A 27206-nucleotide genomic window follows, 5' to 3' on the forward strand; every position below is an offset into this window, starting at 1 on the left:
TTTTTTTTTTAATTTTCCAAGTTTTCTGCAGTGAGTTTGTAATGATAATGGGAAATCTTGTTATTTTCTTTTTTTTTTTTTTTTAAAGAAACACATACAACCATCCCTCTCTTCCACCACTGTTGCTGAGTTTCACCTCTTGACCATGTTCATTTTCCAGACAAGAAGTTATGTTCTTCTCTGCCTACTTCCATCTCACTTCCCATATCTGAAATCCCTTTATTTCTGTTGAGAGCAGCTCACTTCCCACTCCCCACCCCTGCCCCAGGGGGAAATCATACTTTTAGGATTTAGGGATGGAGAATTTTCAGATGCTCCCGACAGGTTAGCCCCACTGGCAGAGGCCATGCATGGGTGGAGAGAGGGACTCTTTGGTACAGAGCTAGACCGAGGTATGGTCTGAACCCCACGACACCTGTGTCACCTCCCCTATAAGGAACTGTCCAGTGTCAACCAGCTGAATTCTCAGTTCCCAGCTTCCATTGTCACCCGGGTCAGTAAATGGATCAAACAGAAAGTGAGAAAATGTGAGCTGTGATGACTATGAGAACCCCCGATGCAAAGAGGCGACTCACTGGAGAAGACCTTGATGCTAGGAAAGATTGAACGCAAGTGGAGAAGAGGGCAACAAAGGATGAGATGGTTGGATGGCATCAATGGACATGAGTTTGAGCAGACTCTGGGAGATAGTGAAGGGCAGGGAAGCCTGGCGTCCTGCAGTCCATGGGGTCACAGAGGGTCGGATACGACCCTTTGCAACTGAACGACAACAAGGGAGACCATCCACAGATCCCCTGTTAGCCACAGATCCTCTCTGCTATTGTCATTTAAGTTCCCCAGGCCAGACCTATGACAGTATGGCAATTCAGGCCTGGTTGCCATGTTAATTTCACCTTTCAGATCAAAAGTCTAGTCCATGGTTATAAATTCTTTCCCCCCATTTTAGATAGAATCTGCATAGCAGATTACTCTGCATAGCAGAGTAAGCGTCCCGCAGGCTGGAGTCAGAAGGCTTCGCTGTCACCTGTAGACATCTCCAGGGGGGCTGGGGGAATGTCAGTGATAAGGAATTGTTTACTGGGTGCTTCCAGACTGTAGTACCCTCTGGGCAGCCCAGCCCTGGAGGAAGAGCAGCAGAACGGGCACTAAAGAGCAAGAGATGGCAGGGTCAGAAATGGCCGTTAGCTCAAAGAGAACTAGGCTTGCTGACCAGTAAGCTCGGGGAAGAAATTGCAAAATGCTTTCAGGCGGGGCTCCCAGTGCAGAATAATAAGCCTGGTGACGAAGGTGCTTTCAGTGCGAGCTCCACCCCTTGGTGACCGAGCCCCGCCCCTTGATGACCAAGCTCCACCCCTTGATGACAGCTCCGCCCCCTTGATAACGGAGCCCCTCCCCCTTGGGGACCGAGCTCCACCCCATGATGACCAAGCCCCGCCCCTTGGCTGTGCAATAGCCAACCCTGAGAGGCGATCAAGACTCCGGTGCCTCAGGCCACAGGAAGGAAGGTGCGGTGAGGAAAGAAACCAGTAACAGACTTTCTGAGGAGCTTCTGACTGTTAGAACACCTTAGAGTCCGCGGCCAGCGAGAGAGGGCAGAAACAGCAGGATCCAACACGTTTGTGCTTAATCCGGGGGAAACACACCCACTGGCTAAGGAGGGGGCCCCTGCAGAAGTGGGGAAATAGTGACCAGGTGCCGTTTCTGTCCTTGGACCAATTGGGAGAAAGCCCTCCCTCACCACTTTGTCAGGAGTGGCAGTAAAACGGAAAGCTCCCCCCGCTTCCCCATCCCACCCCCACAAAGCCAGACTATAAATGCTGCTAGGTTCCAAGAACGCAGAGACCCCGTGTGTTTTCTTCGACCATTCCCTCTGCAGCCCCAAGGCTGTGTCTGAAACATCATAGATGCTCCGAAAATATTTGTTGTCCTGAGGGAGAAACAAAGTGGGAAACTAGAAGCTAGAAAATCTGCAAGTGGAGTGTGGGTCATTTTTACATCTCTCTGTTCACCTGACCTGGATTTCAGGCCCTTCTGAGTATGTGATTTTGGACGAGTTACCACTTCTCAAAACCTAGTGTTTAGCTTTGGTTTGATTTTTCATTTGTAAGGTGATGATAACAATACTTCATAGGGTTCTTGTCAGGGTTAAATGAGGTAATGTATATCAAAGACATTTGTAAACTGGAAAGTGTTAGATAAATGCTAATTTTCTGAGGTTTTGTGAGGATGATATGATGATGTTGAGGATGGTGATAGCAATGATGAAACGATGATGGTTTCTTTTGGAAGAGAAGGTTGTGAAACTCTGAAGTGAACTTTAGAGAATTTTGTATGTGGAACCAGAGTGGATGTGTTGATGGAAAGAAAGGTTCACAGGAGCCAGAGAACCCAGTGCAGAATTTTGCTCACATGGCTTGTGTAGTCACCCTTTATGTTGCTAGATTTGAACTCTGGATTAGGAAAGCTCATTTAAGAGCAAGGAGCATCTTTTACTCCTGTTTGTTCTTCATGCCCCTTACACAGTACATTGTTCATAAACAAGCAGTAAACATTTGTTGGGGAAAAATAACAAATGAATGATTTGATGAAGGGTGACATAGTTGCAGTGGGCAAAGAGAAATGAGAATATTATCTGGGCAGAGATTGCTCCCTGAAAGTAATTTGTTCAGGCAGAATCAAAACTGATCTTGTCACTTCCTGATTTAAAAACTCCATTGATTCTTCGCTGCTCAAAAAATGAAGTTCAAGTGTATTAGGAGGGCATACAAGGCCCTTCAAAAACTAGAACCAACCTCTCTCTCTCTCTCTTTTTTAAGAGAATATTTATTTACTTATTTAGCTGCATCATGTCTTAGATGTAGCATGCAAGCATTTTGTTGCAGAGCACGGGCTTCTCTCTAGTCGTGGTTCAAGCTCAGTAGTTGCAGCACAGCCTTAGTTGTCCTTCTGCATATGGGATCTTAGTTCCCTCACCAGGGGTCAAACCTACGTCCCCTGCATCGGGAAACGGATTCTGAACTACTGGACCACCAGGAAAGACCCCCAGCCTCTCTCTCTAGTCTCATCTTCCTTCCCTCACTCTGCCTCCCCAAACCCTAACTCCTTCCACAGCTGTCTTTGCTCACCCACATTCTAACAATGCTGAACTCCTTAGGGTTCCATGGACAGGCCACGTCTTTCCCTAGGCTATTTCCTTCTGTTGGCACACTCCTGTGCACCCACGGAGGTGCAGTTTCTATGCTCTCTGTTTGGGAAAGCGGTCCCTGATGTCCCGGGCATCTGTTCATTCACAGAGCTCGTGTTTCCTTAGCACCTGTTTATGAGCCGGCCACCCAACATGGCCGTTCTCTTGCTCTCTGAGCAGCTCCTGCTCACCCAGCTGCTGCCTCACCTCTACCCTACTCACCTGACTGACCTTTCCTCTTCAGCATGAGCCTAACCAGTAAATGCCTGTGCACTTGCCCCCGGCCCCAACTAGTGATGGTTCTCATCTTTACATCAGCACTGTCTACCCTGTGATAGTTTATCAATGGGCCAATAAGGCACACCAGTCTGCTGGTTTCCCTGGCAACCCCCATAACAGGTAATCTCCCTCTTCCCCAGTAGTGAAGACTACTGCTATGTCCTGCCCACCATCTTTCTCAGTGGGGTGTCACTCCAGGTCTTTGCTTCAGTCACGTGAGATTCCCCCATCCATCAAATCACTGCTGTCTCTGTTGCTGACCCTGGGCTCTATCTTTGGTCTTGTGATTGGGCAAGTACAGAGCTTGCAGGCCAGCAGGTGCAGCCTAACCACCTGCTGTGAGCCAGACACTGTTCTAAGTGCTGGAGACAGCAGTGAACACATCAGACTGCATTTCCATCCTCATGGAGCATTCATTCAAATAAAAGGGGGTGGGAATTCAAAGCAAAGGAAAGAAAATCATTATATACCATACTGCTGTTCGTGTCTAATTCGTATCTGACTCTTTGCAACTGCAGCACACCAGGCTTCCCTATCCCCTACTATCTCCCAGAGTTTGTTCAAACTCATGTCTGTTGCATCAGTGATTCTATCTAACCATCTCACCCTCTGCTGCCCCCTTCTCCTTTTGCCTGTGTATACTGTTAGGATGTTGTAAAAGTAAGAGGACTGAGGGACTAAGGAAGGGGTTGAGAGTTCTATTTTATTTAGGGTGATAGTCAGGATACGATGGCTTATGTTGCAATAAAAAAAAATAGCCCCTTAAAATCTTAGTTTTAAAACAAAGATTTGCTTCTAGTCATGCTCCTTGATTACTGAGGGTCATCTAGGACATAGCTCCACGTTCCTCACTCTGAAGATAAGCCCAAGCAAACATCTCTCTTTTTTTTTTAAATTTTTATTTTATATTGCAACATAGTTGATTAACAATGTTGTATTAGTCTCAGGTGTACAGAAAAGTGACTCAGTTACATCTATACATGCATATATTCTTTTTCAAATGCTCTTCCCATTTAAATTATTACAGACTACTGAGCAGAGTTCCCAAGCAAACACTGCTTTGGCAGAGGCTAAAGAAAAGGAGAGGAAGCAGGCACCGGTGCTAAGAATTTCATCTGAAAATGGAGAAATCCAGGTCCTCTCTGCTCACATTTCACTGGCCCAAATGAGTCACGTGATCACACCTGAGTTAAACAGGAAGTGGAAAGAGCAATCCTACCATCTCCCTAAGAAGACAGAACTGAACATGTGTGAGCAGCCTTGATGACTGCTACACACGGTCGAAGAAACCCTCTGATGATAAAGAGACACTTAGGCAGAAAACTCAAGAAAGTAAAGAGTTAACTGGTAGATACTGGGGCTGGGGGACATCATCCTTCTGGGTTCTCAGGCCAACGAGCTTAGAGTCATCCTGACTCTTTCCTCTCTTCCTTTCACTGCCCATATCATATCTATCAGCAAATCCTATTGGCTATACCTTCAAACTGTTTCCAGAGTCGAGTGGTGCTCACTGCCTGCAGCGCTGGTTCAAGCCTCAGCATCCCTTTTCTGTCTTTTTTTTTTTTTTTCTTCTTGATTGTTGGGCTGCACTGCCAAGCATGTGGGATCTTAGTTCCCTGACCAAGGATTGAATCTGTCTTCCCTGCATTGGCAGTGCAGAGGCTTAACCAGTGGACCACCAGGGAAGCCCCTCTCCTCTGGATTATTGCAGGAGCCGCTCACCCGCTCTCACTGCAGTCTGTTCTCCCCACAGCAACCAGAGGGACACTTTCCAAATTGAAGTCAGAGCATGACACTCCTTCGCCCACACTCTTCTATTGTTTCCCATCTTTCTTGGAGTAAAAGCCCTGTATCCCCTAGAGAGCCTCATGCCGTCCACACCTCACCCAGCCAGTTCCATCCTGCCTTCTCTCTGCCCTCACCCACAGCTCTCCCTCTCTCGTTCACTTTGCTCCAATGACGTTGGCCTCTGTAATTTATCACCAGTTTGCTCAATAATGATTTGAGTGCCCGCTCTATTCTAAGCACCAAAATGTAAGACTGAAAATAGAGCTAAAAGCAGAGACCAACACTATACTTTCCGTGCTCATGCTTAGTCATGTCTGACTCTGCGACCCATTGGATTGTAACCCATCAGGCTCCTCTGTCCATGGGATTTTTCAGGCAAGAATACTGGAATGGGTTGCCATTTCCTTCTCCAAGGGATCTCCCCAACCCAGGGATCGAACTCAAGTCTCCTGTGTCTCCTGCGTTGCAGGCAGATTCTTTACCTGCTGAGCCATCAGGGAAGCCCCTACCATAGGCTGTTTTCCTGTCTCTCCCTCCTACACTAGTGTCTCTGTTTTAATATTATTCATCTGTACATCTATAAGCCCAGCACTATGTTTGCCATGGCTTATTAAGTGAACAATACATGTTTGAGCAGAGGATAGAAAGATGGATAGACAGATAAATTAGATAAATAGACAGACTGACTGACTTCCACTTTATTGAAGTTGTGGCATGTGCTATGGGTTCTTTGAGGTGGAATGCACCAGCCTCTAAGAGCTGAGGCCATTTGCAAGGAAAGCCTAACAGCAGAGGGCCCTATCTGAATTTGATTGGTACCTTCAAGGAGACTATAAAAGTAAGCAGACTTTCTTGTATGAAGGGAAAAAAAATAGATTCCAAATCTGAAACAATTTCGCCTTGCTAGATGAGTCAACCATAGGAAAGAAATGCGGGCTCATGTGGTGAACCACAGCCCATTTACATACCCCTTGGTTTGACTTGAACTTTAAGGAGAGGAGAGAGGATGGGTTGATAAGGTCAGAAATAAAAGTAACAGATGACCCACAACATTGGTGGAGAGCATTTGAGAGCCCATCAAAACTCTGTTTAAACTAATAAGTTTTCTGTTTACATCTTGTGGTTAAAATCCTCAAATGTGAACATGTAACCTTTCCACTTCCATTCATGTCAGTTTCAGAGAACTCAAATTATTAATCTGTCCCAGAAGCCAGTTTATCTAAATTGCAGGCTATAACTTCTGCTAAGAGAAATGCTAGTATTTAATGTAAAACTAGAAAAGAAATTCATCCAGAAGGTACCAAAAAAAAAAAAAAAAAAAAAAAGGATTCTTAATAGATCTCCCCACAAAGATGATTCCTTTCCTCTTTAGAAAAATGAAAGTTACTCCCTCTGATTGGAGGTCATACTGCACTTCATAGACGTGAGCTACTGTGGCTGGCTCACGTTCTGCCACGTGATTGGGAAGTTTGCCTTCTTAGCGCCAATTGAAAGGGAAAGAGTTAGAGCACTTAGGGATGTGGAGAGACCGCCAGCTGAGTCAGGACGTTCTGGGCCCCCAGTTGTTGACAGAGAACTCACAGCCCACACAGGGTAACAGGTGTTGTCAATGATTGTGTGCTGCTTCAAAGTCGGATGCGACTCTGCGTGACCCTATGGACTGTAGCCCGCCAGGCTCCTCTGTCCTTGGATTCTCCATCCTCCTCCAGGGGATCTTCCTGACCCAGCGATCGATCCTGTGTCTCTCATGGATCTTGCATTGGCAGGCATGTTCTTTATCATTAGAGCTACTTTGAAAGGGTGTGTCCTACAGATTATGTAACAGCAAACACAGATGATTTTTATTTCTCTGAACGTACAGGGGATGTGTTTATATGATACATTGTATTCTATGTGAGCTCCAGTCGTGGCTCACAACCCAAGAAGGTGGTAAGTCCTGACTAGAACGCATCATTTTGTCTCCTCTTTAAATAGTCATTTTTATTTATTGATTGTTTTGGCTGCACTGGGTCTTAGTCACAGAACGTGGGCTCTTGGACCTTCATTTAGGCACTCGGGATCTTTAATTGCAGCACTTAAACCCTTCAGTTGTGGCATGTGGGATCCAGTTCCCCAACCAGGGATTGAATACAGGCCTCCTGCATTGGGAGTGAGGGATCTTCGCCACTGGGCCACTAGGGAAGTCCCCATCAGGTCTCCTTTTTAAACACAATGCCATTTTATACAGGGATGATCCTTAGCACAAGATTAATATATGCCAATTGAATGAATGAATGAGTGAAAAACATTGCCACTGAGAGGAAGCAGCAAGGGTAAGAGTTGCTAGAATACCTGGACTGATTCTCTTTAGAGGTGAACAGTATACCTCATGTGTCATAGAAACCTGGTAATTTTGGTTTTATAGACAATATTAAAAGTAAATTTTAAAAAAAACCTGGAAATGCTTTGCTATGCAAAGAGCAAACTACAAAATACTGAGGGCTTCTAAGTTTCTGAAAGGGTAATGTAGGTAATGTAGGGTCTGCTGGTAAATTTCAGATGGTGGCAATGTAAATTAAGTGGCAATTTCAAAGACAGGTGGGTCCCAGAATAAAGTCAAAGAGTGGGAGCTAAAAGCAAACTTAAAAGGGATAAAACCATGTATGTGCGCAGCATGCAACTGAACAGCCTGAAAGGTTTAGGCTCCCTTTCTGTAGACTTTCAGAAAAGGAGCCTTTCAATGAGAGGTTTATTTTCATGCGACTTTTGTTCCTGTGGTGATCTGCATAATTTGCTACTGTCTACTTGGCATAAATCATTTGTGAAGAGATGAAAATGTCTCTCACTAGCTGACACAGAACCTCTTTGAACCAGCTTGCCTCTGTGCTTCACCCTCTGGGTTCTGAAAAGAGTGAAATCTTCCACACTACATGTGGGCTCCTCCCAGGGTGCTGATGGACATGGCGTTGATTTTGTATGAATCTGGCTATGGCAAGAGCAACCTAAAAGTTACATGAAGATGAGAATCAAAGGTTACCAGACGCCAGAGCAAAGACAACGTAGGAGCTCAAAACAGCAGAAACAGAAACAAGCAGAGCAGACAAGGTGTAGAAGCCCTCGAGGCACCTAAAAGTAAGTTACACTCACTTAAGTAGCTCTCTCGATCTCCATAGGTGTTTTTTGATGGGTGCGGATGGCACTGGCTCCATACACAGGCATCCCCCCATGACTGTGCCTGCTTTGGATTTGATAAACAAAGCAAAGCACCCTCTGGAGTAGGCTGATCCATGAATCCAAAGATTCTGGGTTCTGATCTTCTTCTTACTAGTTTGTTGATGTATCTTTTCTTTAGTTCTTTTATCTCTAGCTGGTTGAATGATGGTGGTGGTTGTTCAGTTGCTCAATGGTGTCCAACTCTCGTGACCCCATGGCCTGTAACCTGGCAGTCTCCTCTGTCCATGGGACTTCCCAAGCAAGAAAACTGGAGTGGGTTGCCATTTCCTTCTCCAGGGGATCTTCCCAACCCAGGGATTGAACCTAGGTCACCTGCATTGCAGGCAGTCTCCTGCAATGCAGGTGAATTCTTTACCAACTGAGCCACCAGGGAAGCCTCAGCTGGTTGCATGCTTAGCTTTCATTGTTCACCTCTAGGCTGTAGGTAAAAATGCCTGCCTGCCTTGTAGGGGAATGAGTGAGGGAAAGCACGTGAATGTACCCTGGAGATATGAACTCCAGGAGGCAGTCATGGCATGATTTTTGGGCTAAAGATGAAAGAGATAGAGATCTTAGTAGATCAGAGGCAACCACTCAGACAGAACCTCATAGTCAGCTGTCACAAAGTCACTGGGATTTTATTAGTGTACCCAGAGCAGACTAGACTCAGAGGGTTGGACTCATGCAAACCACACTTACGAGAGATCAATATTTGAATTAGAAGGTCAATTTATTTAATATGCAGTGGGAGATAGCCTTATACAGTGACAAGAAGGTTTGTATCTACTACCTAAGGAATCCTCCTCCTAATTTATGATGGTGGCCAGTGGTTGTTTTAATGAGAAGATTGTACAGGATTCTGTTAGATGTAGTAGAAAATAACTGTAAATGGGTGTAAGTACAAAAGCAATTTATTAAAATTATATTGGACATTTGGAATTGTGATCGGTTATAGACTCAAGTTCAGGTACATGGGCAAGAGCAAGGCTCCAGAACATGCCTGAGAACTGGTATAGCAAAGACGTTCTGCTTCAGCCACTGGCCACTAGGTATTACACTTTGCACTTTGCGCTGAGAAGAGTCTGAGGTTTTGTTAGTAGAAATAACAAATGCCCACCGCCGTCCACCCCTTTGGCTATCCAACATTAACAGACACTCTTCTCTTCATCCTAAATGCTTCTACCTGACAAAATGTAACCATCCCTCATACAATTGGACTATCTTTTCACTCCTTCCTCAAAAAGATAGCAACACCAAATCTTATCAGGGACTGCATCCAGCTCATGACCTGGAAGTCTGAGTGGGACTCTTCTGTTTCTAGAAGAGGAATATCTGTGGTGATTTTCTAGAATACCTATAATAGCCTATGGACTAGATATTAAAGGAGTAGAGATTTAGTGGTAGTTAAAGGGGCTTCCCAGGTGGCTCAGTGGTGAAGAATCCGCCTGCCAATGCAGGAGACCCAAGAGATGTGGGTTTGATCCCTGGGTCCAGAAGATCCCCTGGAGTAGGAAATGACAACCCACTCCAGTATTCTTGCCTGGAGAATCCCATGGACAGAGGAGCCTGGCGAGCTAGAGTCCATGGGGTCACAAAGAACTGGGCATGACTGAGCAACTGAGGACACACACAATAGTTAAGGCAACTACTACCAACTCATTCTATACAAAATCATGGAGAAGGGAAGAGAAAAGAGGAGAAATAGTTAAAATATGAACATGACACTATAGTGAAGAAAATACAGAAAAAAATATAACTAAAGGGTCAAGACTATCTGGTTGCCTATTGTCCCATTAACAGTGTTTCTCTTTTTCTAAATTTATTTATTTACTTGTCTTCACTAGGTCTTCATTTCAGCATGTAGCATTTTTAGTTGCAGCCTGGGAACTCTTAGGTGCAGCATGTGGGATCTAGTTCCTAGACCAGGGATCAAACCCGGGTCCTCTGCATTGGGAGCATGTAGTCTTTTAGCCACTGGACCACCAAAGAAATCCCCCACTCTCAGTCTTTAACAGGGCTGACCAGCAAGCAGGAGATATTCTTCACAGGTGAACAGTGCCTTCACTTGCTAGAAAGCCTTAGGGACCGCTTCTGTGGCAATCCCCTTGAGATTCCCTACAGGCTTCATTCTACGTGACAATTCGCAGCAAACCCTTGGAGCCTTGTTGCTCTGCCATCACAATCAGCTGGAGAGAATTCTCTTGCCCCGGGCTCTACTTAAAGCTGCTTGTCTTTCAATGTGTAGTGAGCAGAAACAGAACACCAAAAGGCGGTATACATTTTCTACAAAATCCAAACATTTCCACTAAGCGTTTTCTTTTCCCTTAGTGGTAGGGGTTACAAGATGTAGCAACAAGTTATTGACTTGTAATGGTATCCCATCTTGCCTCAGACTTCTGACCTCTCAAGCCTAGAATTTTCATGAGTGTCTATCTCCCAATCCCCTCATTCATAGCAAAGCATATCGAGCTCCAGAGACTTTCTGCTCCCAGAAATCTATCTCATCAGTGTAGTGAAACGGTCTGATCTTCTGTGAGATGATGACAGGAATAATCAAAGCCCCTGCAGACTGACTTGTGAGGCACAAAGACAGGAAGTCGATGTGTCCCGGGCGATACACTGAAGGTATACTGCCCTCATCCCTGTTGTTCGGTTGCTAAGTCATGTCCAACTCTGTGACCCCATGGACTACAGCACACCAGGCTCCTCTGCCCTCCACTATCTCCCGGAGTCACTAGGTAAAAGCACACTACTCCACATATTTTCTGTTTGGGGGGATAGAGACCAACAGCTGCCTTCTGACGCCATGGGATGTATATATTCGCTTTACTGAAGAGACTACATCCAGAAGAGTAGTTCCAATTTGTCATTATTCCCTGAGTAAGCTTACAGCAAATTGTTGTCGTGATCCAAAAATCTACCACTTGTAATACTACGAAAAGGGCAATCCAATGAGAATGTGAAAATAACCCCACTCCTACATCATTTCAGGTCCATAATAATGTTATTTATATGTTCAGTTTTATCAAGCATGAGGCATTGCATTTGATTTACTGAGTCAGAGGTTTCTCACTGATCTTACCAATGAGAATAGATTTATTCCATGGGTCAAGGACCCAATGAGGGGATTCTGAAGATTGCTAAGTAAATCTATGATATCAATACACTAAAAAGCTAGGGTAATAACTATGGGGTCTACTGTGAGGTGACTTTAGGTTAAATCTCCATCTGTTGCGTGGCCCTGCTAAGCCTCCACTCTGTAAATGAGAGTGGCATTCTGGGTCCCTGAAAATTAATTTTGCTTAGAGATAGTGTCTAATGTCCCAGATAAACTAGGTATGTTTTCTTATTCTAGTAAGCGACCAGAGGATCCTTTGGAGAAGCTGCAGGAAGATGTGCAATAAAGGACATGTCAGACGATTGCATGGTTCCTTCTGTAAGTGGTCACAGCCTTCCTCTACTCAAGGAGCTCTTGTCCATAAATTGTCTCAACCTGGAAATACAGTGAGAGAGAGTGACTCTTTTGTAGTGGCTAATGTAAGACTTTATTTGTATTTCTTGGAGTTTGGTGGGTTTTACAGATTAAGCAGTATCTTTATGGTCACCTTATCTATATTGGTTCTCAGGAGTCAAAAATAATGGTTAGATCAATGGTTCTAAAAGTGTCCCTGGATCTGCAACATCAATATAACCTGGCAAGTTTTTAGTTAGAAATGCAAATTCTTGGATCCTGTCCATACTTTCTGCATCATAAACTCTGTGCCCGTGCCCCCAACCTCTCCTTTCTCCCTTCAGTCAAAAGGAAGTCTTCATCTCCATCACCTACAATTTATTGGGGGTCCAAAAGGAGTCATTCTGTTTCCACAGTCCAACTTCCACATAGGTTTGGTCAAGACCCCTCTGCTACATTTGATTTAGGAAAGTTATAAATAAAAGAACTGGGGAGATTTTAAATTTTGGAAGCATCATAGCCAACAATGACTTTGAATATAGGAGGGTAAGGGTTTCAATATCTCTTGTTACAGTGGTTTGTCATCATGACTCACACTTAACAAGCTTCCATTTAGCAGTGCATCAGCCTCACATTTTAATCCAGCAAGCTAGTGGACTTTAGTTATTGTCCCAGTGCCACATTAATAGATGCATTCTCACTAGCTCAGAGATCAGCTTTTCCTGCCGTCATGAGTCCTTGGGAGCTCAAGGATGACACCCATCCCTGCCCACTCCAACCACCCCGCCCCATACACACACAAACACACACATCCATGTGTGTGCATTCTTCCCTCACCCTCACTCCTCTCCAGAAAGTTCTGTTCAGGCACCTGGCTCACTTCCAGCCAGATGCAAGGACATGTTTCCTAGTTGTCCCTGAGTTCCAGGCCTGTGTCCCCTGAGCAACACCATGACCCATATCTCCAGAGTAAACTTGCACTTCCTTTTGAGAACATGATGATCTTTTGAAGGATACTCAGTGGCACTTCTGGTAATGAAGATCTGTGTTCTGACAACATACTTTGTGACCAGGAACTTCATTACCAGGGTCAAAAATAAAAAAGTTGGACACATAGGTGTGTGTCCCTTAAATTCAGCAAGGGTTCCCAGTTCCTCCTAATAGCCAAATTCAGTGGATGCTTTCTGATCATCCCACTTGATTCCTCTTTTACCTCTGATAGGATGGAATCAGAGAATTGGGAGAGAGTGATGGAAATACACAAACTGGGTTCAAATTCTTATTCCCATCTTCCTAGCCAGGGGACTTTGGACAAGATACATAATTTCTGAGACTGACTTTTCTTTATCTGTACAATAAGTTAAATGATTTGCAAGAAAGATGATAATTCATATGGGGCTTTTGGAATACAGATAGTCTGTTTTTTCAAAAAAAAAAATTATCTATTTAGCTGCATTGAGTCATTTTATTTTTTATTTTTGGGGGTTGAGTCTTAACTGTGACTCAGGACCTTTGCAGCTCATGGGCTTCTCTAGCTGTGGCACATGGGCTTAGTTGCTTGGTGGTATGTGAGGTCTTAGTTCCCCAACCAGGGATCAAACCCACATCCCCTGCATTGGAAGGCAGATTCTTAGCTACTGGACCACTCTAGTCTTTAATAGTGAGTAGTTACTACTACTCTTTTTGATGAGTTTTCATCTGTAAACTCTTCCCCTGGATGTTGTGACACATCCATACATGATTCTCGTTCTATCTCTATTTCCATTTCTCATTCATTCAATCAAGAGTTTGTATTGAATGTCTCCTATGTTCCTGGCATTTTACTGGGCTTCCTTGGTAGCTCAGCTGGTAAAGAATCTGCCTGCAATGAAGGAGACCCAGGTTTGATTCCTAGATTGGGAAGATCCCCTGGAGGAGGGCATGGCAACCCACTCCAGTATTCTTGCCTGGAGAACCCCCATGGACAGAGGAGCCTGGTGGGCTACAGTCCTTGGGGTCACAGAAAGTCAGGCATGACTAAGCGACTAAACACAGCACAGCACGTGGGTACAAAAATTGCTACTACACTGTCCCTATCCTAGAGAAGCTCACAGACCAGCGGAGACAGAGACATACAAACAATCATGACTCAACACTGCTATACTAGAGGTCCACACGTGATGGTCTGAACACAGTGGCCTAAGGTGTCAACAGGATCTGCGAAGCCTTCTGGCCTGAGCTGAATCTTGAAGGCTGGCTTTAAATTTGCCAGGCAAACAAAGAAAGGAAGTGTGTCTGGATCCAAAGCCAACATAGCATCAGTGAAAATCACCTAGCTGGTTCAACATCAATAGCCTCAAACAGAAAAAAAAAAAAAAGTTTAGTCACAGACTAAAAATGATGTCAACATTTTTGTGTACAAACTTTTGGATGTGGTGGCAGTCTCACACATGATCAAAGTGTTTCTTGAACATCACTTAGGAGTACACTGATACAGCAGCTCTCAAAACAGTGGCCAACTGCATTATCTTTGCTCTGGGAGGCACATGGCATGAAAATCGATCTAAAACTGTATAATCATAATCTGCATGAATGAGATGCTCATACTGTAAATGGCATATTTACTTACAAAACAGGAAGAGACTCAGAGAGAACAAACTTACGGTTGCCACGGGGATGGGATAGTTAGGCAGTTTGGATTAGGCATATGTACACACGGCTGTATTTTAAATGGGTAACCAACAAGGACCTACTGCAGGCACAGGGGACCCTGCTCAATGATATGTGGCAGCCTGGATGGGATGGGAGTTTGAGGGAGAAATGGATATTTGTATACGGATGGCTGAGTCCCTTTGCTGTCCACCTAAAACTATTATAACATTGTCAATCATCTATACTTCAATACAGGATTAAAAGTTTAGGGGGGAAAAAAAAAACCTCAGACCAACTGAGGAAAATCGCATTCAACTTTCCATCTCAAACTTACAGATATTCATTGAGTGGAATGGTTATAAAAAATCACTATAGGTTTAAATTTTTTCTCCTTCTCCTGTCCAGCGATATAATTGATTTTGCTCAAGTCAAATCCAAGTATGCTGTTACTTCCCGCATCTGAAGCCCCTGTACCAGAATTTGCATGTAATTTGCTAAGATTTTCCTTTTATAGACTGGAACACTAACAATGAAGCCCTGTAGTCCATTTTTTTAATTACAAAAACTATAGAGGAATTTAAGACAGTTTTGTTTAAGAACCTTTTAAAATAATTACTGAGTTTTGTTGGCAAAGAAGTGTTTACATGGGCACAGTTACACATCGCTGATGGCATTGAAGTTGATCCCCTTTTGAAGAGCAGCTTGGCAATACTTATCAATGTCATGATGGTGATCACAATGATGGTAGTGAGAATATTTATTGACTTAACTTATTTATTGATATTTATTGACTTACCTTAGTAAACATTAATATTGATTAATATTTATTGACTTAACTTGTGCATCAGTCACAGTAGGTTGTGTGTGTTAACCTACCTACTCCTCTCAGTAATACTATTAGTGTTATTACTATGTGACAGATGAGGACACTGGAACACAGAGAATTTAAGAAACTTGCCCAAGGTCACACCGCTAGCAAATGGCAGATCAAGTATCCAAACAAAGGCACTCTGACTTACACGCCAGAGACTATGCTTTGAACTATTCACTATATGGCCTTTTACTGTATCAAATTCTAATATCTCTCTACCCAGTTATTACATTCCGGGAATTGATCCAGAGCAAAAAAAAAAAAAAAAAATCCTAATCATGAACAATGTTATATGCAAGAAGATTTACTGCATAGTATTATGTGTCATTGGAAGAAATCCAAATGTCCAAATTGGCAAACAGTTAAGTAAATGATATATGTCCAGATAGTTGACAACCTCACACCATTGAAAACGGTGGTCACGGCTTCCAGGTGAAGAAGATGGGTTGGATATATGCATCCATTATTACTCCTTCCCTAAGTGACAGTGAAAGGATCTTTTTAAGAGGCTTAAGTCCATAAGGATCAGAGTAAAAGGAGACAATAGCAATTTTATTAGCGAAGTCTGAAAGTAGTAGATCATCAAGAAGCAAATGACATAGCACATCAGAGAAAGCAGATTCCTAAACAGGCAGTGGGGGCAAAGTATGAATCAATCTATTGGAGGCTTCTTTTTTTTAATTATATTTATTTAGTTCATTTTTGGCTGTGCTGGGTCTTCATTGCTGCTCGAGGGCTTTCTCTAGCTGCGGTGCACAGGCTTCTCTTTGTGGTGGCTTCTCTTGCTGCGAAGCAGAGGATCTAGGGGGCATGGGCTTCAGTACTCACAGCACAAAGGCTTAGTTGCCCCCACAGCATGTGGAATCTTCCCAGACCAGGGATAGAACCCATGTTCGCCCCATATTGGCAGGGGGATTCTTAACCACTGGACCACCAGGGAAGTCCCAAGGAGGCTACTTTTTAAGGCTCAGAAATTGGTGGCATTCACTTAAAAGTGAAATGAAGGGGGGGGGGGGCGCTAGAACAAGGGGAAGTGTGGACAATCTAAGAAGCACTTTGATATCCCATTTCCCATTATTTTCTCCTGTTCTGCACAAGCCAGTGACTGTCCCTCCTCCGACCCTGGTAGATGGTTGGAGGTGTGGTCCAGGAGAAGATGCCACACAAGCTCTCTGGACCAAATGGATCACAGTATCTCTGAACTAGAGGACTCTTCCAGCAGCACCCGACACAGTTCATCACTCTTTCCTGAAACTTTCTTTTTTTTCCAGTTGACTTCTAGATAATTATCTCCCTTGATTCTCTACCTTCTTAACTGGTCCCTCCTTCTCGGTTTCCTGGGCTAGTTACTTCTCATCTCCTCATCCTCTGAATGTTGATGTACATTCTATGCTTAGTCCACTGCTCAATCTATATCACTGCCTAGGCAATTTCACCCAGCCTCATGACCCTCAATGCCATCTCTGGAATTTATGTCTCCAGCCTCTTCCTTGAGTACCTACAATATTGTGATTTATAAGAAATTTGCACTTGGTCATTCAGATGACCAAAGTATATTTTTCATATTTATTTGGTCTTTGTCCACAGTTCCTGGCTCACAGCTCCCCAAGCCCTTGGAGCTTCCTGAGCTGGAAGAGCAGTGGGAGCAGCTTTTGTTATATTTGGTCTCTTGTGCTCAGTTCCTGAAAACACTTCAGAGCCGTAAAGGTGACATTCACATAAAAAGGCTTTTCTACCACAACTGGGTTTATGTTAATGAGGCAACTCCTGGAAAGCACCTAAGAATGGATGCTGGTTGCCAGGGTAACCAACCAGAAATAGAGAATTAGGACTGATTTGCAGGGAGTGAAGAGGGGCTGGAGGCTCAATCACTCACCAATGGTCAATGATTTAATTAATCATGCCTAAGTAATGAAGCCTCCATCAAAAAACAAAAAGAATAAGTTTTCTGAGAGTTTTCAAGTTGAGGAAACAGAATGCTTGCATGTGCCACTGTGCTGGGACCCAAATTCCATGAGAACAGAAAGAAGCTCCTTTGTTTGGAAACTTATACTATGTATCTCTCTCTCTCTTTTTTTTTTTTTTTTTTTAAGGTCTTTTTTTTTTTTTTTTAATGGACCATTTTTAAAGTCTTTATTGAATGTGTTACAATGTTGTTTCTGTTTTGTTTTATTTTTTGGCCAGGAACCATGTGGGATCTCAACTCTCCACCAGGGATGGAACCCTCACCCCCTGCATTGGAAGGTGAAGTCTTAACCACTGGACCACCAGGGAAGTTCCCTTTATGTATCTCTTCATCTGGGTATTGATTCATATCCTTTAATATCCTTAATAATAAACAGGTAACCTAGTGAGTAAACAGGATTTCTGAATTCTGTGAGCCTTTCTATCAAATTAATTGAACCCAAGTAAGGTCATGAGGACCTCTCAGTTATGGCCAGTTAGTCAGAAGTGCAGGGACCAAACTGGACTTGTGACTGGTACCTGAAGTGGAAAGTGGTCTTGTGGGATTGAACTCTTTGCCTGTGGAGTCTGATGCTATTTCTCAGTCATGTCCTACTCTTTGCAGCCCCTTGGACTGTAACTCACCAGGCTCCTCTGTCCATGGGATTTCCCAGGCAAGAACCTTGGATTGGGTTGCCATTTCCTGCTCCAGGGGACCTTCCTGAGCCAGGGATCAGACCCTGCATTGCAGGCAGATTCTTTGTGGCCTGAGTCACCTCTGCAAAAACGGGGTCTGAGTTGAGTTGGGTTATAGGACACTCAGCTGATGCCCCCCAGCATTCCTTGACAATGTTGGGGGGGAAGGGGTGGAACGCTGCCCCTCCACATGTTGGAACTGGGTGCAGAACCATGTAACCCCAGACTTATACAGCCACTTATTACTCCACACATACATTCCATAGATGTCTCAAATATGGTGTATAAAATCTAACTCATGATGTCTCTTCCAAACCTGCTTCCCTATAATCTCCCCTGTGTCAGCAAATAGCAATTCCATTCTTCCAGATGCTTAGACTAAGACCCTTGGAGTCAATCCTTGATTCCCTCCTTTCTCTGTCTCCTCAGAACCAATCCATTAGTGAATCCAGAAAACATATCTGGAAACTAGTGATTTCTCAGGAGCAATTTGGTCACAGTTTGGCCCTGGTCCAAGCCACCACCATGATTTGACTGGAGCAATACAATGGCTTCCTAACTGGGTTACTCTTTCTTCTCTCAGCCCATGCAGCCTATTTTACACATAATAATTAAAATGACTAGTTACCTCCTTTCTCACTATGCTATGCTGTGCTGTGCTTAGTCGCTCAGTCATGTCCGACTCTTTGCAACTACTCTGTCCATGGGGATTCTCCAGGAAAAAATACTGGATGGGGTTCCCACCTCCAGGGGATCTTCTCAACCAGGTCTCCTGTATTGCAGGTGGAATCTTTACCCTCTGAGCCACCAAGGGAAGCCCAAGAATACTGGAGTGGGTAGCCTATCCCTTCTCCAGGGGCTCTTCCTGACCCAGGAATCGAACTGGGGTCTCCTGCCTTGCAGGCAGATTCTTTACCAGCTGAGCTACCAGGGAAGCCCACACATTATGCTATAGCCATACCCAAAGACATTAGGCACATTCCTGCCTCAGGGACCTCTTGCTCATTCCCTTTGCTTGGGAGGCTCTTCCTCCAACACCACTTACATCCCTCAGGTCTTTGCTCAATGTCATCCTCTCTGATCTTCTCTGATCACTAGATTTAAAATAGCCTTAAATTCATATGTGTGTGTGCTAAGTCGCTTCGGTCGTGTCCAACTCTTTGTGACTCCCTGGACAGTTGCCCACCAGGCTTCTCTGTCCATGGGATTCTCCAGGCAAGAATACTGGTGTGGGTTGCCATCTCCTACTCCAGGGGATCTTCCCCACCCAGGGATCAAACCTTCATCTCTTATGTCTCCTGCATTTGGCAGACAGGTTCTTTACTCTTAGCATCACCTGGAAGCCCTAAATTCATATGTGTGTGTGAGTATTAGTCACTCAGTTGTGTCCAATATACCCACTACTATATATAAAATAAGGGGTTTCCCAGGTGGTGCTAGTGGTAAAGAACCTGCCTGCCAGTGGACGGGCTACAGTCCATGGGGTTGCAAAGAGTCCAACACGACTGAGCGACTTTCACTTCACTTCACCCTAGCTCTATCTTTCCTTCACTCCTGTTTTTTTCCCCCCCTAATTCAAAGCATTTATCTCTTTTTGACAAATCATAATTTAAAAAAATTAACTGATTGATTGCCTGCTTTCCTACATGTGTCACAGAGGCAGATATTTTTGTGTCTTATCCTCTGCAGCCTCTCCTGTGCTTAAAAACAGTGCCTGCCACATGGCAAGCACTCAGTAAACAGTGAATAGGAAAATCCAGACACAGCTGAAGTGAGATTAAGAGGCTATTTTCATATTGGAAGCTGACAGTCCCTGCTGCACTCCCTCAACTAAAGTCCAAGAATGTTCGAAGGCAGGGCTTTGACCTCCATGCAGGAAATTGGAATAGTATGTTTTGGGGAATCTGCCAGCTCACCGAAAAAGGAACTGAAGACGCTGACATTGGGCTCCCTAGGAACTTTTCCAGACAGTTCACCCTCTAGAAGATCTTACATCTAGAGGGTGACCTTAGCTAGGACTGAGGGGTTCCCTAGTTCATGGAACATTCAGTATTAAAACTTAGGAGTCCCAGGCAAACCACAGTGCTTTGTCAATACCATCCACATTCTCAGAGCTCCCTATCTCTCAGTTGCAAACAAACTTACTGAAACATCTAAGTGAGCACACATCTGGACAGTCATTACCTTGAAAGACTAAGACCAAAATAAATAAATCAGTTAAAAAGTAACTCAGAAAAAACAAAGACTATACTTGGAGAAGGGGAAAAAAAAAAACCATCGATATCCGCAGAGAGATAAGAGAATATCCCAACCATGAAAGGGGACAGGAAATCAGACTTTAAAGGTTAGAAAGCTAGAGAATTAATCCAGGAGATCTGATAGTAGGAGTTCTAAGTAAGAGAGAACAGAGAACATGGAGGCAGAAACCATTAACAAAAAGAACACCTTGGACCCAAAGTCAGTCAACCCACAGTGCTTGGAACACAGAGCATAAGGAAAAAGGAGGTGGGGCCTAGACTGTGCTGAAGGCTCTCAGCAGATCAGGCAAATGCGGACTGAAAGGAAGCCACTGAGGCTATTGGTGACTTGATAAGAGCAATTTTGGTGGTCCGGTGCGAGCCCGGGTGAGTTAGGAATGAGTGGAAGGTAATGACATGAAGAAAAAAATAACTGGAAGGAAAGGCATGAAAATAAAAAAGTGTGTATTAAGTTAGGATGAGATTATATACATCTTCTTTTCTTCAGACTTTCTTTTAGATCTATCATCTATTTATCCTTTTTTTCTAAATTGAAAATTGAACTAACCCGTTCAAATGGAAAGATTTGCATGAAGGTCAAAAGTTACTGTTGTTTTTTGGAGGAGTACACATATCAATTTATTCTTAGTCTTTCTGGATTATATTAATATCCTGCCTTGTGAAAATGAGGTACTTTGAATATATCAGAGATATATTGTTTTCACAGAATTAGGAAAACATTGGTAAATGTAGGAATAACAAAGAATGTGGGGCCTGGGGAGTCCTCATTTTCCTGTGCTAAACACACACACACACACGCGCATACAAATTTTTAATACAAAACACATGGTGTGGTGAGATCAGTCAATCTGATGATTCAATTTTGACCCAGAATCAGGGACAACTTCACAACGTCAAGAGCCTTCACAACACATGATGGAAGCAAAATGGAGCTGACTGTCCCAACGAAGAAACACAGTTGTGTATGAAAACGGCCTCCTTCTTTGGGGAATGCATACCTTTGCCAGAAATACTCTCTACATATTTATTTATTCTAAAGGCTCTAGTGAGAAGACGAAAGGTTTTATTTTATTTGAAAACCAAGGCATAAGTAATCCAAGTAATAAGCAATATTTAGAGTAAGATTATTCTCCTCCTCATGAATTCTCATACCACTGAACACTGTTTCTCCTGTGGCCCTTCATACTTTCTTTGTTATATGTTTATGTCTCATCTCCCTTGACTTAGTAACTCATCTCATTTCCTTCAGCACTAGATCTTGCACAGGAAAGCAACTTAATAAGTCCTCCTAAATTTATTCATACAGACGTACATTCACCCAGCATAGCAATTGACAAGAGATGGAAATCTTTACCTTTCACAACTGTTGGCTCTTCCTCTTCAAATCTGCCTTGGTTTTCAATATCTCCTTGGGCTACTAGGTCGTTGCTGTTACTGAATCTGCAGAAAGCCAACACAGCCTATTTTCTGTCAAACTTTGGTCTGAGGTCCTCTGTGTCATAAACAATAATTTTGTTCACCAGAATATTGGCCCAAAATTTGAACCAACTGCTCATATAACATTTCTTTCCTGGGTTAGTTTCATCAACAGCAGCTATATCTTATAATTAATATTATAATGATAATAACATAAGACTTTATAATTAATTTGTTCATGCACTCTCTATTCCCAAGAAACAGTGACTCATTATCCTTAATTTGCAAAACACACTCTATTTTTAATTTTTATATTTAGTATAATGAGATACAAAATCAATTTATTCATGGTCTTACAAAACAGGATTGCTGAGACAGGATTAGAAAAAAGTTACCAAGTCTCAGGCATTAGTGTTCTAATGTGTCCCAGTCACTCTTCTACTAGTCAAAGTTATCCATCTATCCATCCATTCATGCATCCAAACATCCATCTATTTATTCAGTATAACTTTATTGTGCTAGGCACTGTGCTAACCTCAAAAGAAACAAAAGTTATTGCTACTGCTCTCAAAGAGTTCACAATGGAAAGTACACACAAGAAAACAGGCAAGTTGTTGGGAAGCCTACACCAGAAAACAGGCAAGTTAAAAAAAAAAAAGGAAAAAATGCAATGGTTAGAAACATGCATTTTACAAGCATATCTGTAATCTTCTGATGTTTGAACTGATAATGATTTGTGTACTTTCTAGGAGACCAAACTGTTGCTTCCCAAAGATAAGCAGATGCCACCATCAATTCTCAGGTAAGAAATTTACATGTAGGAATATTATAATTATTTGAGAACAGTGTTAGGTTGTTATCTGACATTGGGTTTTGTTTTTTTTTTTCTTTTAAGTCATTGAGCTTGTTCTTCAAAGGAAATTTTACAGGTATGTAAACAAAATAAATACAGATGAGATGTACTGGCTGAAGGCAGAAGTAACAGGTCAGAGCTCCACCCAACTGGCTTGCTCAAGCTTTCCAAGAAACCCCAAAGACTCTGCGGAACATCATGGAAAACCAATGAAGAAAAGCCTCCATCCTTTCTGGTTTGAATATCAAAACGTCAAATTTGTCCAATCTTGTTGACTATGAAAATTAATTTAAGGTCTAATATCTGAATCAAACTTGTCTAATCTAAAGATGGTCAGGCTGTGGGTAAAAACACTCTACTGTATAAAGAACCATGGTAGGAACTTGCCTGGCAGTCCAGTGGTTAAGACTCCTCATTTCAGAGCATGAGTTCTATCCCAGGTTGGGGAGTTAAGATCCCACATGTCTCACAGTGCAGCCAAAAAATAAATAAATTAACTAAATATATAAAATAAACCTCAGCAGTACTTCTGAGGCTCTTCAGTTTCATCAGGGGCACACTTTGTCGTCGTTGTCGTTCCCTTACTTGCGTAATATGCAGAATGCTTTCAGAGGTTTTTAATAACTTTGCCCTCTTCTTTTCAAAAAAGGAGCAAGTATTTTAAAAAACAAATTTACTGAGGTATAACTGGCATATAACACTATAGTGGTTTCAGGTATACCACGTAAAGCTTTTATATTTGTGGATACTGTGAAATGTTTGCCACAGTAAGTCTAGTTACCACCTGTCACCGCACAAAGTTAACTTTGAGGACTTACTCTCTCGGCAACTTTCAAGTACACTCTCCACTCTCATTGACCCTTGTCGTCATGCCATACTTTATATCCCCATGATTTATTTAGTTTGCAACTGGAAACTTGTACCTCCTGAACCCCTTTTCATGTTTTACTCATCCCCAACCCTCCTCCCCCCGGCAACCACTGGTCTTGAACAAGTATTTTGGAACTTAACCATATATCACGATTGGAGAGGCAGTGGTTGGAAAGATAGACACACCCCTTCCTTAAAAGGAGCCACACACAGAAATACACAGTGCTTAGGAAGATCATGTAAAGTCTAGGCAAGCATAAAAGAACCCAAGTTCATTATAGCCAGCATTCATGCAACTGTTTTATCATTCAACAAATAATTATTGTTACCTACTAAATGCCATGCTCTATTTAGATGGAGGGAGACGAAAAAAAAAAAAAAAATGAATGCTACCCTCACTTTCAGGAAGCTCACAATATAATACATAACAAGGAAAAGACAGGCTGGCAGGACATTAAATGGAGAAGCAGATCACCATCATGGTTCCTACAAAGGGTGAGATTAGAGTGCCATTTACAATCAGGAGTGGAAAAGCCTGCACAACAGGCTTTTTCTGGACCTGTCTTCCTGGTTCATTGAGATAATAATTTTCTTTTGGGGAATCAAAAAAGGACTTTCAGAAATCCTCTTTTCTTTGGGGGAGTGCGGGGTGGGAAGGAAGATACTGGAGAGAGAAACAGAGAGAGGGAGAGAGGAAGGGAGATAGGTATAAGATATCTTCACCCAGAAAAAAATTCAATTTCCCTCGGATTTTTTCTGACTAATCTGTTCCTCCTCCATCTTCCCCCACCATCCATCCAGCTAATCACCCAGTCTCATCCTTGACCCCTCACTTACCCTCCCATATCAAATACCACCCCCACCCATATCAAATGAATTACCAGCCCTGTTGATTCAGCTCACATATCCATTGAATGGACATTGAATGTATCCATTGCTGTCCTCCCTGTTTAAGCACTGTACATTTCTATACAGTACTTACAAACATTATAATTAATTATCTACATAATTCCAATCAACCCATCCACTATACTCTCCCCACCTCAACTTCAAGTTCCATAAAACCAAGGACCACGTCCACCGTATTCACTACTGTATCCCCAATACTTAGAGAAGGGTCTAACACAGAGTGTGTGTTCAGTGGGGGGAAAGAGGGTGGAAGGAGGAAATAAGTCGATCCAAACTCAATAATCACCAACTCTTCCGCTAAATTCCTTCATGATTGCTGCTGCTGCTGCTAAGTCACTTCAGTCGTGTCCGACTCTGTGCGACCCCATAGACGGAAGCCCACCAGGCTCCTCCGTCCCTGGGATTCTCCAGGCAAGGACATGATTAGGTGAAGACAAAATGTATACAGAAATGCATGTATATTCTTATGTACATCCTTATTTCACTGAAGCGGTCAACTTCTGACAATGTCAAATGCCTCAGCTAACTCTATTTTATGATAGATTAAAAATAAAGAAACAATGCAATGTATGAAAAGTGAAAGTGTTAGTCACTCAGTTGTGTCCAACTCTTTTCAACCCTCTGGACTGTAGCCCACCAGGGTCCTTTGTCCATGGAATTCTCCAGGCAAGAATACTGCGGTGGGTAGCCTATCCCTTCTCCAGGGGATCATCCCAACCAAGGGATCAAACCTGGGTCTCCTACACTGCAGGCAGATTCTTTACTATCTGAGCCACCTGGGAAGCCCAAGGCAATGTATATGTATATCAAATCCCCATTCTGTACACTATGCACATCCTACAATTTTACGTCAATTATGCCTCAGTAAATCAGGTATGGATGTGAGAGTTGGACTGTGAAGAAAGCTGAGCACCGAAGAATTGATGCTTTTGAACTGTGGTGTTGGAAAAGACTCTTGAGAGTCCCTTGGACTGCAAGGAGATCCAACCAGTCCATCCTAAAGGAGATAGTCCTGGGTGTTCATTGGAAGGACTGATGCTGAAGCTGAAACTCCAGTAATTTGGCCACCTCATGCAACGAGTTGACTCATTGGAAAAGACCCTGATGCTGGGAGGGATTGGGGGCAGGAGGAGAAGGGGGCGACAGAGGATGATATGGCTGGATGGCATCACTGACTCGATGGGCATGAGTTTGAGTAAACTCCAGGAGTTGGTGATGGACAGGGAGGCCTGGTGTGCTATGATTCATGGGGTCACAAAGAGTCGGACATGACTGAGAGACTGAACTGAACTGAACTGAACACTAAAATTAAAAAAAGGAAAAACAAAATAAACAGAACCACATATCCCTCCAGGAGTTGATAGAGTGCAGCAATATAATCCAGTTGTTCACATTTTGAGTCTTTTAATTAATTGGCTGGTGTAAACACTGGATGGCTTGTGCAATTCGATCTGCTGTGTTCATATGTCAGGCTTCCCTTGTGGCACTGCTGGTAAAGAATCCACCTGAAATGTGGGAGACCTGGGTTTGATTCTGGGTTGGGAAGATCCCCTGGAGAAGGGAAGGGCTATCCACTCCAGTATTCTGGCCTGGAGAATTCCACGGACTGTATAGTCCATGGGGGTCACAAAGAGTTGGACACGACTGAGCGACTTTCACTTCATTATGCTCATATGTCAGCCCAACACTTAACCAAGGGTATGTCCTAGACACATGTATGAGTGAATCTTAACTTAGTATCTCTAATATTCACTGTCTTTAGTTTATCATTATGTTTATTTCATTTCCCAGAAGATACAATAGGCTCTTGTGTCCGTTGTTGCCTCCTCCAGGGGATCTTCCTGACCCAGGGATCGAACCCAAGTCTCCTTTGTCTCCTGCATTGGCAGGTGGGTTCTTTACCAGGCAGAGCCTCCAGGGAAGCCCGTTTGTCAAGCCTGTCGCATAACAGAGTCTCAGGTGTGTGTGTCTGGAGCCTACATTTCCCAGACTGACACATTTTAAAACAGATTTCAGAGGGGAGCGGCCTCCATCTCACCTTTCAAAGAGTGGAACATCTGCTTTGATTTGGTAAACAGTAGTGCTTCATCCCCTGCCTGCCTGCTCAGAAGCCCACATATCACAAAACCTTAAATGCCACTGGAGGATTCAGCCTCCAGGCTGGACGCGTTGTGTCTGGTCCAACCCAGCAATTCCCACGAAGCAAAGTCAGTCTTATTATGGCCTGTCCCATCTGCCTTAAGTATTAGAAAAGGTTAACACTTGGCAGAAGCTTTGATGAACCATGGCCTGCCCTGGAGAAATACAGATTTGTTATTGCTTTGCACAGAAAGGAAACAAGTGGAAGAAAAACAGGAGTGGGTCCTCTGAGTCACAGGATGTGGGTGAAGAGCTCTTACTAAATTGAGAACTTAAATACTAATTCATTAAACGGAGGGCAAGAATATTTGAGGTCAAGTTCCTGATCTGCAGCAATGAGCTGTGTGAACTCAAGTAAATTGAAGTCCTCTGGGCCTCCGCTTCCCCATTTCTAAAATGGGAGTCATATCCGACCCTCACTTCGCTTCAGGACTGATAAAAGGTTGAGATGACAGGTGAGAACACACTTCATAAAGAAAACTATAATGAGGGGATTCCCTGGATATCCAGTGGTTAGGATGTGCTGCTTTCACTGCGAGGGCCCAGGTTCTATCCCTGGTTGGGAAACTAAGATCCCAAAAGCTACACAACATGGCCAAAAAAAAAAAAAGAAAGCTGTAACTAAAAGATATTCCAAAATGGAGGAAAACCCCCCAAAATCAGTCCTACTAGGAACTTGAAACTTACAGGTAGGTTCCTTTGCAACAAACCTGTTTTTCTAGGTG

At 43.3% G+C, this 27206-nt stretch overlaps 1 pseudogene; it reads left to right on the top strand.

Annotated features, from left to right (window-relative positions):
• Positions 1 to 346: 346 nt before the first annotated feature.
• Positions 347 to 27206, top strand: part of LOC133049722 (calcium-responsive transactivator-like) — a 107612-nt pseudogene continuing 80752 nt past the window's right edge.

This window comes from Dama dama, chromosome 30 (genome assembly GCF_033118175.1).
Source record: "Dama dama isolate Ldn47 chromosome 30, ASM3311817v1, whole genome shotgun sequence".
NCBI classification, from domain to species: domain Eukaryota; kingdom Metazoa; phylum Chordata; class Mammalia; order Artiodactyla; family Cervidae; genus Dama; species Dama dama.